Source organism: Amblyomma maculatum, chromosome 2, assembly GCF_055883805.1.
Source record: "Amblyomma maculatum isolate TAMU_Amacu chromosome 2, ASM5588380v1, whole genome shotgun sequence".
In the NCBI taxonomy this organism is placed as follows: Eukaryota; Metazoa; Arthropoda; class Arachnida; order Ixodida; family Ixodidae; genus Amblyomma; species Amblyomma maculatum.
In genome coordinates this window covers 21,389,793-21,405,876 of record NC_139345.1, presented here as the reverse complement: position 1 = coordinate 21,405,876, position 16,084 = coordinate 21,389,793, and the positions used below count along the sequence as shown (strand labels likewise).

Here is a 16,084-nt window from a genome sequence, read left to right as displayed (position 1 = left end):
TAAACCACCTGGAAGTTATCTAAGCACGATCGTTTAGTCCATCTTCATGATTTTTGAAATGATAGTTTTGCTAAACTGAAACACTTATTTACTCATAATAACAGCTACGACTTTTTTTTTTCTATGAACTAAGGTGGTAAAAATAAATCGGAATATATTCTAACAAGAGGGGGGGGGGGGGGGGGGGGGGGGGGGGGGGGGGGGGGGGGGGGGGAGATAAGCCATCCCTGATAATTGTGTCGAAACTGGCGCGACAGTTCAAAAGTTGGCCATTTTACTGTATACCTCCCCCCCCCCCCCTTTTTTTTTAAGCCGGCGAAGAAACGTCTGCATAAGGCCGAAGGTGACTAGAACAACCTGGAACATTGGGGAACAGACGCGAGTGGCTAGAATCATTCGGAATACATCTCGGCGTACCTTGAGCTGCAAAGAAAATGGTATGTCTCGGCGACGCTGAGAGGAAACAAATAGCCGAAGATGTTTCTGTGCCGTACAAAGTGATAAAGTCGCATTCCAGCGGCTGCCCGCAACAAAAAATAGTACTATGGTATGCGGCAGTATTACACAATACACAAAAGCAGACTACAACACAGGAGTATTCGACTATTGGCCTCCGTCGGCATTGTATTTCGCAGGCAGTCGCCTTCAAGGGCTTTGTTTCCTTCCGTAGAAAAAAAAAAATTAAGCTTCATTTCAGAGATAATAAAATAGAGCGTCTCTTCGGAGGCTGCAAAGGACGTGCCTTCGCCTTGGTAAATACTGCGGGAGAGCTTAGAATATATTTGACGTTGTTTGAGGCTTCAGATTGGGAGCATTTTGAAAAATGCAATCTCCTTCACTACGAACTCATCGTATCAGAAAAAAATTTCACGATGTCGAAATATATCTCACGAGAACGCAAGCTTACAGAGCGATATAAGAAGTCAACTTCCTTTCGAGGTATGGCTCCTCTCAGTTGTGTTGTATTTCTGCCCCGTAGATGACAAATAAGAAATCAACACCGTTTCGTCGTTGATTCTGTAACCGTTAGGGAAGCCCTCTACTTCACAAGCTGGCGGCATCGTTCCCAGAACGCGACGGCTTTATAAAAACGCACACATTTGTATATTTCAACACAGAGCCATTTAAAATGCTACAAAAACGAAACGCCCCAACCATACACCGTAATACATCGCTTTGAACGCAGTTATAGAAGGCCAGTTGTGAATGGCCATAGCGACCGCACGCACCATCTCTGTCAAAAATCCTGCTCCATGATTGAAGAAAGCGCAGCGGTTTATTCCTTTAGGCAGCGTGCCAAGCTCTCGCGAAGAGTGACAAAGATTCACGGCCACACAGTGGTATTGAAGGAATCGAGTTTTAGTCTTCTAATGCTGCGTACACTACGAATTACTTCCATATCACGAAGGTGACGGTAAAGTCGCGGCACCGAAGGCAAAGACGAAGTGCGATAGAAGACTGCGGTGATGGACTTGACGGATATAAGGAGTCTTTTTCTGAAAGGTGTTTTCAGGCGGCTGTGCTCGCATGCGATTTCCACCCACCCGACGAAGCGCCTGTGGTGTGCACGTTTGTCAGGGGCATAAGAGTGAGCACACACCTCATACGAACGCATCGAAGCACTTATGCTCCTACCTCTACATCTACGGCTGCACATTCCGCACAATGTTTTACTCTTCTTACTGCAGAAGGCGCACAAGCGGACGACTGCGGCATCTCGGTCAAATAAGAGAAGCGTGGCTCTTGCAAATTCCCACTCCTTATCGCCAGCACGTGTTACTAGACAAAATGAACAACGAAAATGAATAGTTCTCTGCCTTAGAGACGCTGGAAAGAAAATGTATATTGGAATTAAACTATTGGGCAGTACACGTCACTGTCAGTGCCAGATGGCGTCATTCGCGTCGTTCTGCAATATATTCCACACTTAAAAGTGCAACATCAAAGTTGCAAGATCGCGATATGCGCACAGGCGTCACTAGAGCATGCGCTATGCAGCACCGACAGGTTTGCAAAAGCTCCTAATTCTACGCTGCGGCTGCTTCAAGGAACATTATGATTCGCGTCACCAGCCCAAAGAAAGAAATAAAATAAGGCGAAGAAAGAAAAACTGGGCCCGAGAGGCATGACCCGTTTTATGTTTACTTGTCGCATATTTGAGACCCGAAAATCCGTTTAGGAAAATGCGAGTCCAGTGTCCGGCAGAGTGCACGAAGAAGGAAGAGAAAGGTGAAGGACATCGCTGACAACTTCCTACGCCTTTTGTACGCTTTCTCCTTTCTCGGGCGTCCTTTGCGCTGTCTCCTCACACCACGTCGTGTTCCTGTGCGCTTACAAAACGGCAGCAAAGGAGGAGCTTGTACTGCAGCGCTTCCCCTTATGGAAGTCACGTTGGGCGCTCATCTCTGCTACGAGGTATTGCACATCGCCCATCAAGTTCGTGTTAGGAACCATATCACGCACGTTATTACCCAGAGAAAAAGAAAGCGAAATAATGGCGGCGAGGGCAATCTCGTGGCTCCTTCATAAGCTGCATGCCAAGCAGTATAAAAAATGCAACACTTAATTCCCTAACTGTTGCCGTTCAGGGCATGCTAGCACCGTGATCAAGTATGCGCATTCGCGACGTATTTTCCCCATTGCTTTGTCCTATCCATTCATGACTATTAGCTCACGCTGCTACATACGCAAGAAGAACCGATTAATGTAACTTACGATGGGATACAAAACATAGTAAAACACGTAAAATTCAGCTCACAAGTCGTTACTTTCGAGTCTTTATTCTGAGCCAGATCTCACCGGTATTTTCGAAACTACGCAGAGACTACCGCAAAAAATAAACTTGTTTCTCCTCAGGCCAGAATTCTTAAAAGTACAAGTACTGTGATGAGGAAGCCCTAAAAATGGTTACAAAATGTCTTCGTATTTGCCAAAAACTGTACAAATGATATGCTGACACAGAAGATCCTGCACGCACCAGACTGTATATCCGGCTGCCAGAGCAAGAAGCCAAGCATAACGATAAAGGGTACCAATGGTTAGACGTAAGAAATGAAAGTGCGCCAACTCAGAGCATGATAACGTTCACTTTCCGCTGTTTCTCGAATTGATATTACGACTAGGATTAACATCGAGAAACAAAAACGTTCCCGACAGCAGAAAGACTTAATAAGCACTCACTTCAGGTATACATTCTAAAAGCACAGTTTTATTTTATTTTTTTTTTTTTTTTTTAGCGCACAGGTGGGTATATGTGCATGAGACGGTGGCAACAGCAAAACCTTAGATTAATATTTGGCTCTCGCCAAGATGTTTTGCGGAAGCTTCTTAGTCGTGACTATTTTTTGTTTCCCTCTTCTATATTATAGTCCTTATAATAACGTTAGTTCGGCGCATAACTAATTTGATAATTCTTTGATTTTGCATAAGTCCCTCGTTCATGTACGATAGGTTTCTGTATGACTTGTCAGACATAAAGAGTATTGCCCAAGCCTAACGGCTGTTTTACACTTGTGTTGGCTATGATTTCAGCTTCCAGCATGACAAAGCGATGGTGATTTGAGAGACGAAATATGTAACGCAGAAATGGCATGAGATTTGCGAATATTTCTGCTTCGTGGCTTAATGCATATGTATTTTTAGTCGTGGCTAAGGTTGCACTGAATCATCACCCGACCGAAATAAGGCCGAAAACAAAAAGCGCCGATACGCCGGGAAGCACTATCTGCTTCTTAGAAAAAAGAGCTATAATTGAAAAAGGAACATAGCCCATCGTCAACAGAGCGTAGAGCCAGCTAAATAATGGGCACTCGCAAGACTGATCTTAATACCGACCTCATTTTCAATAAACCTTGCAGTCATTCACAATGCCATAACCAGCCACGGCAATACTGCTGGTACGGTTGCAGGGTTTACCGTAGAGATGATGCCGTAGTGGAATATCTGTAAAAACTGTCGTTACTACTGTAATAATGCATTTTTTGTCTCATCCCCAAGCCACCTGAAATCCATCGAAAAGAAAAAAACAGATCGGCAATGTCTTGGTGATCAAACAAAAAAAAATTGAAGATCAAAACTATTCCTTTTTGGTTGCATGTCGAATGGCATGCCAAACTATACAACTGTAATAATGGGATGTTATCTTGCTTAAATAGACCCCTGGCGAAACAAACGATACCTTTTAACATAACAGAAAGTAGGTCCGCATCATTATGCAGGGATTGTTCAGCAATCTAATCGTTACAAAGCCTATATCGTTACAAACGCGCTTTCGACCTTGGGGTCGCGAAAAGTCGGATGGACGAGTGAACCAAACAGTTTAGTTCTGCACATTTTTTCTTATTCTGCCCGATTTTCTTTTCTTTTTTTTTTTGTGGTGGCGGCTTACAGCAGGGTATCTTTCGCAAATCTGAAAGCCAGCTGTTCACGTTTTCTAGAGGTGAGCAATGACTCGGTGGTTTTGATATAATCGATATTTTGCCCACAAGTAGGAGCTGGATGATGTCTCGGGATATTACAGCAAGTGAACGTTGATTTCTAGCGCATAGCCAAATTTAGAGCCACCCCTCTCCCCCCCTCACCCCCCTCAAAAAAAAAATCCCGGCTGAAAGGAGCTGCATGTGGCAGTTCGCAATTCTGAGCAAAAATCTCTGTACCGCCCTGTCGTGATTACGAAGTGATGCACGCATCCGCTTTGCGTAGCGCATGCGAAACCGGTGTGAATAAAACATGCGTCGCAATATCCGTTCAGTACTCCATGCCGATCGTTAGACCAAGGCTGCTACAAGCCTCGCTTTCTGTGTTTCGTGCGACCGCTATCATCTCGTTGCACGCATTGTCTATTTGTTTAAGAACATAAACGTGCGTGCGCACTCTTTGCGAAAGATTGCGCGCACTTTTGCTCAACTAATGACATGAGACGGCTGCTCTGTTCTGCTCACTCCGGCACGTGCGATTGCGAAGACAAGCGAAATAAGACAGAATTGAGCAGAGCAGTGAGGGGGAGGGCGGGAGTCGGGCGTGGGGTTGGCTCGTTGTGGAGTTAGTTTCAGAGACCAGACAGCGGTAATTAACACTCAGTGAAAAAAGAGCTAGCTGGCATTTTGTGGAGCGGAAGGACTCTAAAGCCGCTGGGAGCGAATAAATTATGAACAAAACATGTATGTAGCAAAGACATAGAAGCCGAGCTCTTGACAATGAATGCTGGCAACGGATAACTGCAAGCTTTACACAGCTACACTTATCTGCCGGTTTCAACGAACGATACTAGCTATTTTGACGGTCAAGGAATTGATATTGTCAACCACAATAAAATTATACGAGTCTATTTCTCTCCAGCTTTCAACTGAGATGTACACATAAATTACATCAACAGGCACCTCTCTGAATCGCTGCCTCCTTGAGGAATCTACTCTGTTCCGTCGCAGACATTATGCGGCATGACACATCAATTCACTGCGCCAACGTTAAAGTGCAACACAGCTTCTTCTTTGAATAGCTTCTCTTTTTCGACTCAAGCTGAAGCGATATGCTGTGATAAAGCTAAATTGTTCAGTAAACGCCAGTATTATTAGGTTTTTTTTTTTTTTTTTTTTTAACCTCGCCTTAAACTTCCCCTTCACAAAGCTTGTGCGCTACCACCGACTTCAAAAAAACGAAAGCGTAGGAAGCGACCGCAAAATTTGTAGCATTTTTTTCACCACGTACTCCTGTGTATATTGGTACAAATTTTCATTAAGGTATCGTAACTAGAGAGCCTGCATTTGATCTACCACCTATTCACGGTTGCAACTCGCAGAGGTGCAACTGTTTTGTCGGAAAGCGGCAGTTGCAGCCCAGTCGAGTGCTGCTTGATTTTCCAGCCGATTTTCTAGCAAACCGGTAACTAATCGGCGGAGCAGCTGAAGTGAACGAATGTTAGTTTTATACCAAGATTCTGGTCTCCAGGGAACAATTAAGGCCGACAAGTCTCGTTTTGAGCGAGACCTATTGGAGCAAGCGACCTGCGGGTCACCTTGACGAGTGTGAACCTTGGTAGCACTGAGCAGCTTCCTGGTTGCTTACTAAAGCATGCAGCATGCCCTTCGCTACTGGCAAGTGTGAATGTGCCTTAAGTATTGCCTTCTTTTTATTATTATTTTTTACTGATGAAACTCGTTAGTATAGTATGTCACAAGGATAGACAAAATCTCGTCAGGTCAGGTAGTAGCCTATCTTAATTCGTCGACAGTGTCAAAATATCACCTGACGTTTTAACGCTGTCCATTGCCCAACAGCTTGTAACTCCCAACTATAAGTAATGCCAGATGAATTATGGCGTGCGAAAATATTCAGAACATTGTTTTATGGGCACTGCAAAGCGATGTATATAGAAGGATTCAAGCGCAAAACAGTGATCAAAACTTTAATCAATGTTGTCAGTAGGCCCTTTCAAGGTACTTCCCTACCTGGATGTTACGATAGAAACTTGATCGAATCTTTTTCAAGTAAGAAGAGGGCTAACATGGAAACATTGAGCATCATGGTAAGCTTTATTTAATTTCATTTATGTGTCTATACAAGAGCTAAAAGAAACAGTTTAGCTGGAAAATGCAATCGCATGCATGAGGGAAAGTTCTGCTTCAAGTTATTGCATACAAATTAAAATGTTTACTTTAGTATTTGAGTTCCTAATTTTCTTGCAAATTTATGTATGCTTCAGCTAACAGTGCATCGTTTGAGGCCGGATCTTTCACCTTTTGATATTGTCGCCGTCAATAATTATATTTTATTAACGATCCCTCACGCGCTGGCGCGCACACTTCCAGACTCCCTTAGGGTGCACACGGGGGCAGTTGTTCCGGACTCACAGGAGATGCCCTCGACTCCGGCGGCAAGCTTAGTCGGAACTAATTGCTACCTGTAGTGATAGAAGGGGGTGGCCGTTGGATGCCCAGCTTTCGTCATTTCAGGCTAGAAAAAGGGTCGCGGCCAGAGTTAAGAAACAAAGTAAACTTTATATACCTCAAGAGGCGATGCAGAGGAATTCACATTAATATTGAGAACACATACACGAGGTCCACAAAAATAATACTATGCAGAACATGCCACTAAGGAGGTTCTAATACAAAACAGAGGCTTCACAGCACAGAATCTACGAGAGAGGATAAACAAATGCCAAATTGTTCGCCCTGAACTATCGAGATTGACCGTCTAGAGGGTCACGCGGTGGCCGTCTCGAAGACGGCCTCCGCCCTTTGCAGATCAGTGCGTTTGCCTAAAAGCGGGTTGAGCCGGAGGTCGAGCAGTATTGCAATACTTGCTAGCTAGCCGAAGCGACGCGACCTCAATTATATGATGCACCCCATGTGTCTCTTACACGATGATTACACGACGCCAAGGCCGGCGCGAGCATACACGTAACTTTCGTAGTAAAACTGTCCTCTGTCCCTCCCGCTGAGGCATGCGTCGCATTGGTAAGGTGCGACGGAACGTTCGAGACAGTGAGGTAATCGCTCCCACCGAGTGATGAGGAGGGGGTGACACCGATGAGCGCAAGGCTATGCGCTCTTAACGAGTGAAAAGGAGATTTCTATGATGTTCTCAATTTGTCTACACGCGCTCTTTCTTCGCGCCGCGCCGGAAAAACAAGATTGTGCGCCGATTTTTGTGCCAGATACCAGCAGGTTGGTACTGAATCGGTCTGGCGCTGCACGTCCGAGTTGTTTAACCGTTTTATGGAGATAATATGGACTTTACAGGTATCTGACATGACCCTGATGAGGAACTGTTGTGAATCCGATACAATACTGTGTGCTGCATCGATAATAGAACGATGCCTACTGACATCACTGCGGCAGGTCAGATACACGGTGCCACTTCGGGCATTTTGAGGCACACTGAGAATCAAGTTTCGCTCCGAATATTCGACAAAAGAGGCCTGTTATGAAAAAAAAATGATCCTCCTTTTGGAGTCAATGGACTCATTAACCTTACCATTCCCAAGCAGAGAATTTTCTGCCCTGTGGGAGCATAACGACAGAGTTTGAAATCTTTGCGAGAATTGTACAAGGTCTAAATGCACATTAATGAAAAAAAAATGTGCCTTGCAGAACTAAATGCGAAAGCGCGGCATCATTCGTGCTTCTGAACCAAATGAGGAAGACACATCGTTTACAATTCCTCCAAAGCTTGTTGGTCTGTGGTAGATAGTGTTGGAAATGCCCACTTTTGCTCTCATGTTTTCGTTCATGGTAGAAGATAGCGTGACTCTATACCGCTGCCTGTACACCCTCAAGTACATGCGAACTCATGTGGATTTTGTGCGGATATTTTTTCATTTTGGTGGTGTGTGTAGGAACTTAGCTCACTGCGCCAAGCCGAAGTTTTAGTGCCTTTGCCACGATAAAGCAAGTGTACTTTTGTGCAAGTGTAGAGGTCTCTTAGTTTGGTATTGCATCTACCTATCTAGCTTACTACACCAATCCAACAGTTTAATACCTTGGATAGATAACGTAACGATTCTATCACTGTTATAAAATTTTTAATTCTTTATTCCGGACTAAGGGCCACAGAGCTCTCGCTACCGTTATGATTGGAATCTAAGAGGTTTGTATCGAGAAAGTAGTGGAATAGAAAGGAAACTGGATTACAGCGGAATTCATTGTTGCATTTTTTTAGCGTTCGTTTTTAGGGACAGCCGACATTTAGAGCAAGTATGAGGACAAGCATAGAGATATTTGGATCTCAGCCAATGAGCTACATCCAGGAAGAGCCAGACGTTTCCTGAAGCCCTGCTTTTCTAGAAGCCGGGCAAGGTCGTTACTCTGGTCACGACGCGGCCCGTTCATCAAGGAAGAAAAGCTGCGTACGCCCACTTGTCAACGTTGCAGCTACTAAAAGCAACGTAGAAGAAAAGCGAGTTCCGAGTCACTTCTCACTATTCTTTCTTTCAGCTTTAATTTGAGTTTCAGGCTTCCGCGAGTGCAGAACTCTAATTATACTGCTGCAAGAGAAATGCCCTATCCGCCCACTATCTAGAAAGGTCGGCTCGCTGGAATGTTTGTTCGCGTGCGCACAAAAGACATGGCAGTGAAAACAAATGAGATTCGCCGAGATAGGAGGCGCAGTGGTACGACCCCTCGCCGTCAGTTTGGCATTTTTTTTTTTTTCACACCACGAAAACAAATAGAATTCTGCTGAAACACACGCTGTCATCTCTTTCTCCGAGCAATCGACCACCGAGGGACGTCAATTTGAAGGCTAAGGAAGAAAGAAGGCGTAGGTGAGCTTCTATATAATTCGAGTGATCACGACAAAAAATGATGGGAGTTTCAGGCTGAAATGTCGCGTTCCACTATTCATCATGCCTTTGCTAGATGTCACGCAAAGGTCGGATCCCTAGGCTTCTTTTAGCTCTTCGCTAACATATAACTGGCTCGCAACAGCTAACAGACCGGGGACATGAAGGTAGCGGCTGGTGCAATCACGAAAATTAACACTAAATTTCTAATCGTACTCCTCTGGAGTACGTGGAATCTGCTTTCGCTGCATTATTTGACAGAGTATGACGAAGGGCTTGTTTCTTGGCGGTAGCAAACGTGTTTTTTTGTCCTTTTCATCGTGAAAATGGCAAGTTCAAGAACGTAGTTAAACAGACGTGACGTATTGGTTCAGTAAGAAAAAGAAAATAGAACCAGCGTTCATCGCGTCGTTTTAAGGAGGAACGAGAAGTCACGGTTATTTCAAGATCATCACCCGAGTATACCTAGGCATGATTGGTGTTCGTCTTCTTCTGCCTGGGAACGCCATCAGCTTGCGCGTAATTCATTGCGTCAACTGATTCTGCACGGTTCAAGCCCGAAAATTGGTATTTCTTCGTGTTGGTGATATTAACTATCTGCAGCTCGCTGTAGTTATCTGCAGCCTGCTTTATGTGTTCATATATGGGCTTTCAACTGCCGAATTCACCGGTATGTTTATTCTGAATTTGCCTATACTTGTCAGTTCCGATGGGAGGCCACATCTCGTCAGGCACCATGGCTCTTGTTTTGTCTTATATACTTATTTTAGAAAAATAAAAGGCTCAGCTCACCTCTACGGCAGCCCGGCTTTTATGATGAACCGCCAATTATTTTAAATACATGCACTTAATGGTTAAGGCCTACTTCTCTCTCCACTGAAAGGAAGCGATACGTTGGCCTGCGTATGTTACAGCAATTCTTTTCCGTAATTTTTAATCGGATACTACGGAGTCAGAGAAGGTGGTATAGCTCTCAGGTATTTAAATTTAGCGTTTCGTCGTATCAGTACCATAGTCTCTATAATTTCTTAAAGGCCACTGAAAAGTTACCTGCGGTAATTGCAATGCAAGAAATTCATATTGGTAGTCTGTGAATTTCGAGTCAAATTTTACAGCTTTCCGTGGAGCATAAAACTTACAAATATATTTTAAAAAGTGATCCTAGCGACCGCTCGCAACCGATTAGAGCGACACATTCCCGCACGCACCGCGCGCGAACCTCCTCTATGACGCCACTTGGGCTTACTGGGCGCGCCCGCTCATTGGACGCTCTCAACTTACGCGGGCGTGACGGGACGTGGTGGCGCACAGTCGGGACTTGCTTTGTTAATTTTATTGCATAGCACTACTATCCACAATCACGGATTTTGCCGATGTCTGTCCGAAGCTGCTCACTCTCTCGTTTCGTGAGCATGAAGTGAAGAAAGAGAAGGTGGACGCCGCTCAGCATTGAGGAGGTGGAGCGGCCGCACAGCTACAGTAGACGTCCTCTCTCTCTTTCTCTCGCTCTCTCTGTCCATCCGTCTCTCCGTGAACTTGAAGAGGAGGAAAGGAAAGTGGTGACGCCCGCTTCACGTGACAACATTGAGGGCGGAGAGGGCGGAGTGGCCGCACAGATGCACTCAGTGAGCGAGTAAGACAGGGAAAGAGGGGCGTGTTGCGGGCGTGGCAGCAATCACTGGGCAACGTTTCACAAGCGTGAGTTACTCCGGAGTGAGCCGTCGAGTGTCGTTCGCGCGTCTCTCCCCTCGCACCCGTCAGTCCTCAGCCTTCACGGACAGCAGCGGTGCTCCCTGGAACTTGGCTCCGAGCTGCTCGCCGCGTCGTGGAGCAGCTTGTGCTCACCTCCACGCCTTAACTGGCGCTCGCTTTCAAACGCATTTCCCTCTCTCTTCTCTATTTCTCTCCCCCTATGATCCCACCTCAGACGTTTCGGCCGCAGAGCAGTGCATTGTAAAGGGGTACATCGTGCCTGTTTTTGCTCATTTCTTAGGATGGTGTAAGGAAAGCTGAGGACGCGGCTGCGTCGCGCGTTTGCTTCGCGTCGCAATGGATAATTCCGGGCCGTATGGCACTGCGGCACCGGTCCGCCGTACGCGACGTGCTGAAGTACAATGGTTACAAACGCAGCGGGATCATGAGTCTACTGATTCTGATATTGCAGCTAAACTGTGCAAGAATTTAGAACCCCAAAGAATGAGGAAGCGTGGCGAGCGTGCTCAGTGAACTGCTCAGGACACTGAGCGTCGTCGTGAAATGGATGCCGAAGTGGAGAGGAACAAACGTGGGGTAGAAACTCCAGGACAACGAGGTGCGCGGCTTATCACTTTTATCACTCACTTCGTTCGAACGTAATTCTCGAAAAGCTTCTGGTGACACGACCTTGAAAGCATACCCACCTAATGCTTACGCATTAATAACTTATAGTTGCCTGATAAATGAAATTTTTGCATAAGGAAGCTGGACTTAGTTAAACTAAAAAGGTGCGAAGGCTTGGGGAATAGATGGACTTCCCTGTACAGCAGGTGTTCTTGCTGTTTCTTCTGCTGCCTTCGCTCGTACCGAGTGGTGTTGGTGACCACCGCTGCGTCCGTGGCTCAGTGACACATTGCGGTGCGGAGATGACGACTTCTCTTCTCGGACTGTACACGTTTATTTACACCTTTTTACAACTTAGTATTTACAATACTGTCGTCGGGTGCGACATCAAACAGAGGGCTAACTGCGACTGGTGAACGATCTGAGGTCAGAGGCTAGCAGAATCAGGCCTTGGCCTCCTGCTACACTTTAGGCCGGAGTCCCTTGAGACCTCCGTCAGCCTAGCCTCCCTCTCGAACAACCCGTCTGCTCTCCACTCTCGTCCGAGCCCAACTGTCTTCCAAGCCCAACTCTCCTTACTCCTTCCTTAGCGCTCAAAATTCCAGTTTTGTCCGTTGACCAATCAACGTACGCCACTCTGTGGCCAATAACACTCAGTGTTTCAAAATGGGCTGGCCAATCATTGTGCCACATATACCCCTCTCCTACGCATGTCAAATAAAACACACACAAAGCACGCACTAAGCGGCGAGTGGTTGCGCACACAAACACATACATCTGCAACTTTTCCCTCTCCAAAATCCTCCTACGCAAGAGGCGCCAAACAGTCGCAAGGACAAACGGCGTCAACGGTTACACTTCCGAAAATACATAAAAACACACACGCGCAAACCTCAGGCCCAAACATTCCGATCCCTGCTCCTGGTCGGTTGCGCGCGGGCGGCGGATTCAAAGGGACACACAGGCGTCTTCTCGGGAAGACATGTCAACAGCGCGTTCTCCCCAGGTCCGTGTTACGCCGCGTTTCGGGATATATGGCCTCCGCGCCCTCTCCACTCGAACCGGGAGACACCGCAGTTAGCGCCGAACCCACAACCACGCGCTTATGCTGTGCGCTCTAACTGCAGTGTTCTGCCTCCCTCGCGGCACGGGACGGAGAGAGCCGGCGGCGTCGCCCGCTGCCATGTGTTCTGGGCTCACTTCCGAGAAGCGGTCGCCCGCGCGACCGTCATAAATCTGCCCGCGTCAAACTGCCCCTTGACCTTGGTCGCCCCTTCGGAATCTCGCTTCTGTGCGAAGCCCGCAAACTTAACTGACTTCAAGTCAGTAAAAGTCATGATGTATTTGGTTTCCACGTATGACTTGCGCTATTCACTTTGGAGACGCATTCCGTCAGAAAACAAACCTATTCTCACAAGTAAAGATGAAGGGTACGAAATAAAAACAAGGGCTGTTGCAATTTCCGCGAAAACTTGGTTGATGGGGAGAGATATACTATAATAGAAGGATTTCAATGGAGAGATAAAGACAAAGACCGGCAACGAAAAAATGATGCTGACACCGAAGCTTACAAGCAGTGCCTGATCCTGTTTTTCTCTGCAAGATGTGGTTAAGAAGGTCCCAGGTCTAGAAGTGCAGGTTTGAAGCTTATTCGAATGTCAACCTTTTCCTTTTAGAGTGAAGTAATGTGCCACCACATAAAAAATAATGAGAATAAATACTTTGCTGTTCGACGAGAACTATTTACCAGAAATTGAAAACAATAACTTCGCTCTAAAAGCAAAAAAAAAAAAGGAATTTTAGCAAACAATTTCACCCCGTCATTGCTTCGTCGTCCTCCTTCTTTTTCCTTTCTGCGATTCAAAGCGATGTCTATGGAGCTTACGCATCTTGCCTCTGAGTCATGTTTCGATAATTCACGCGAAAAGAAGATGCCCGTAGACACTTCGGCTTAGGAGTTGCACATTCGTAGTTTTGGAGCCGTTAGCGCTCTTTTTAAATTTTTTGCCTGGCTTTGGCACAAATTACATCAACACAACTATCAAATCAAGCATCACGCAAAGTACAATAAACACCCAATGTATACATTGCGGGGTAGGAATCAACCAAAATTCGCACAACGTCGCTAGCCACGCTACCCTTCAGAGTCACAAGAGAGTCTCCGTCGCCGATTTTTCCATGATGAGAAACCAACCCACACACTGCCGAAAATAAATTCGAGCAGGTCTGCCATCATCGTTAAAATATCCAATTCTTGAGCTCCGTATAGAGCTAATGCCCATGAGCATTATTAAATCACATGCTACCCCATAATATTTGTCTGGGCTGTGCTCAAATGCAGTTAGTTCCTTTGAGCAGCTGGGTATGCGCTATCATTGTCTGCGCCTCGCCTGCCTCGGTTGGCAGGTGGGAAAGTCGAAATAAAAAATATTACCCCTCCTTGTTTTTTTTTTTTTTTTTTTTTTTGGGAAATGGACAGAGTAGGAAAATGTGATAGAGTCTTGAGAGAGGGAAAGACTGGGAGGCGATAGTTGGTCTAAGCGCTTGGGCGTTCACTGACGCTGGGGACAGTTGTTGGTTAGAAACCCTTCGTAGGACAAAAGGTGGTACAAACATCCCCAGCCCTGATGTCTTGCGCTTCGAAGAAGCTCCGGAAACCCGGCTGCGTCCTTCAGGTAGTAAACTCACTCGCGGACACATCCTGTTAATGTGGTTAGGGTTACCGGACTCACACGGGTATTGACCTTCAAATTTGTTCACTCTAACCAACGTGTCTGCCGAAAATGCACAAGTCATCTGTCACTGCTGTGAGCAATCTTTCGTAAGACGTCACTTGAGGATATCACTGTATACAGCACTGAGTAAGTTCGGATTCAACTCCGACTCTATGAAATTGTGAGAAAAAAAAAGGGGAACACTTAAGTCCCGCCTTTCAGGGTATGACACGAAAGCGTTAACGGCTCCCGTTTGCCGGCTAACATCGCGGATATTCAATCACCTACAGGTAGCTTGCTAAGCAATTAATAACTATTTTTTTATTCGTTCCTCTGTAACAAACGCAAATTCATTATTGTACACAGTCGTAAGTTACAATTTAGCATGAACGTCTACACGGCATAAGTATAAAGCTACAATTTACCCAAACTATACCAAGTGCCTGCGGGGCCTTGAAACAGCTGTTAATACCCGCGCCACACGCAAAATTCGATGACATTTCCACCGAGTGACGTTTTTTTGATTTGATGGATTTTTTTCCATGCGCTGCTACACGACCAAAACTAATATAGTTTGCAAATGATGGCGAATTGCGGCAGATAAAAACTTGAGCATGCAAAGATTTTATTATGCGCTTCAGTATACTACGAAAATGATTGTGATGTAAAATTTAAAAAAAATGCTTTTAAATCCATATTAATCTCTTGCGCGCCGTGTAACCAACCTGTAGATCGCTACTACTATCCAGTACGAAGTTCAGCGGCTTTGTCGGCGTCTGTTGACGGAAGCGCACGGAAGGGGGACATCAGTGCTTGAGTGCGAAAAGTGCAACAGCTGCCCATTTTCAACAATGTACATTTTGCACAAAACAAAGAAAGATTCAAGAACAACACATAAAGTAGGCAATAGCTATATTCTGCCGCCCAACGCCGAGTTTATACAGCCTTCGAGTATCTTATAACAACGCAGCACCCCCATCGCGGCTTCACAGGATTGTTTGCTCGGCGTATCGTTAAACGGTACCTAGAGAAATGTCTGACCCCAGCCACAACGTGAAAGTAGACGTAAAATTTGCAATGCTTGCCGGAAAGGTTCCACCTGCGAGTGTGGCGGCGGTCTCGCCATGTTCCATAGTCGTCGCTAGGCCAGTTTCACATCGAAACCACGGCGTACGGCGCTTTGAACTTGATCAGAGTCGCTCCGCGCTACAGTAAACGTTTTTTTTTTTTTTCATAAAAGTTCCTTGATGACAATTAAATTGCCTCATAGTAAAAGTAAAATATGCTAATTTTGGAGACGCCTTAGTAGCGGAGCTAGAGTACGAGACCGGATGAGCTCCGCCAAAGCGCTGGCAGCAGCTGCCGGGCTGTGAGCATAAACTTGCTTTTATCGCGTTTGCCATTCCTACCAGATGCTCATTACGGATCAGCGGTCCCAAGTAGGGGTTATTTTATGACATTCCTTTATTCAAACGCGTATTGTTTGTAAGATCAATAGATTTTGGCATGCTTTTCTGACGCTGGCACAAGAAACACGCCGTATCGTTGGCGTGGACGGCCTGTGGCAGGCACCGTCGGAGCCGCCGACGCTCTGCATGCGGCTACTACTGGTTTGGCTGGTATTGAGGAAGGCAGTTTTCTTTCTTGCGATGCTATTTGGCGTGTTTCATATAATTTATCGATTGGCTATAAAATTGTACGCAACGACGGTCAGCCCGTCACTGCCGGGGAAAGATAAGCGGAACAGCTGGGAGTGTAAAGCTTACCGAAA

General features: G+C 45.8%; 1 long non-coding RNA gene across 4 annotated transcripts in view; it reads right to left on the bottom strand.

Moving 5' to 3' along the window:
* Positions 1 to 336: 336 nt before the first annotated feature.
* Positions 337 to 16,084, bottom strand: part of LOC146198116 (uncharacterized) — a 63,712-nt gene continuing 47,964 nt past the window's right edge. For all 4 annotated transcript variants that reach the window (XR_014704948.1, XR_014704945.1, XR_014704947.1 and 1 more), the window contains 3 exons: positions 3,835 to 4,000; positions 1,675 to 1,779; positions 337 to 423 (listed from right to left, as the gene is read on the bottom strand). This is a non-coding gene — a long non-coding RNA (uncharacterized LOC146198116). The remainder of the gene's footprint in view (positions 424 to 1,674; positions 1,780 to 3,834; positions 4,001 to 16,084) is intronic.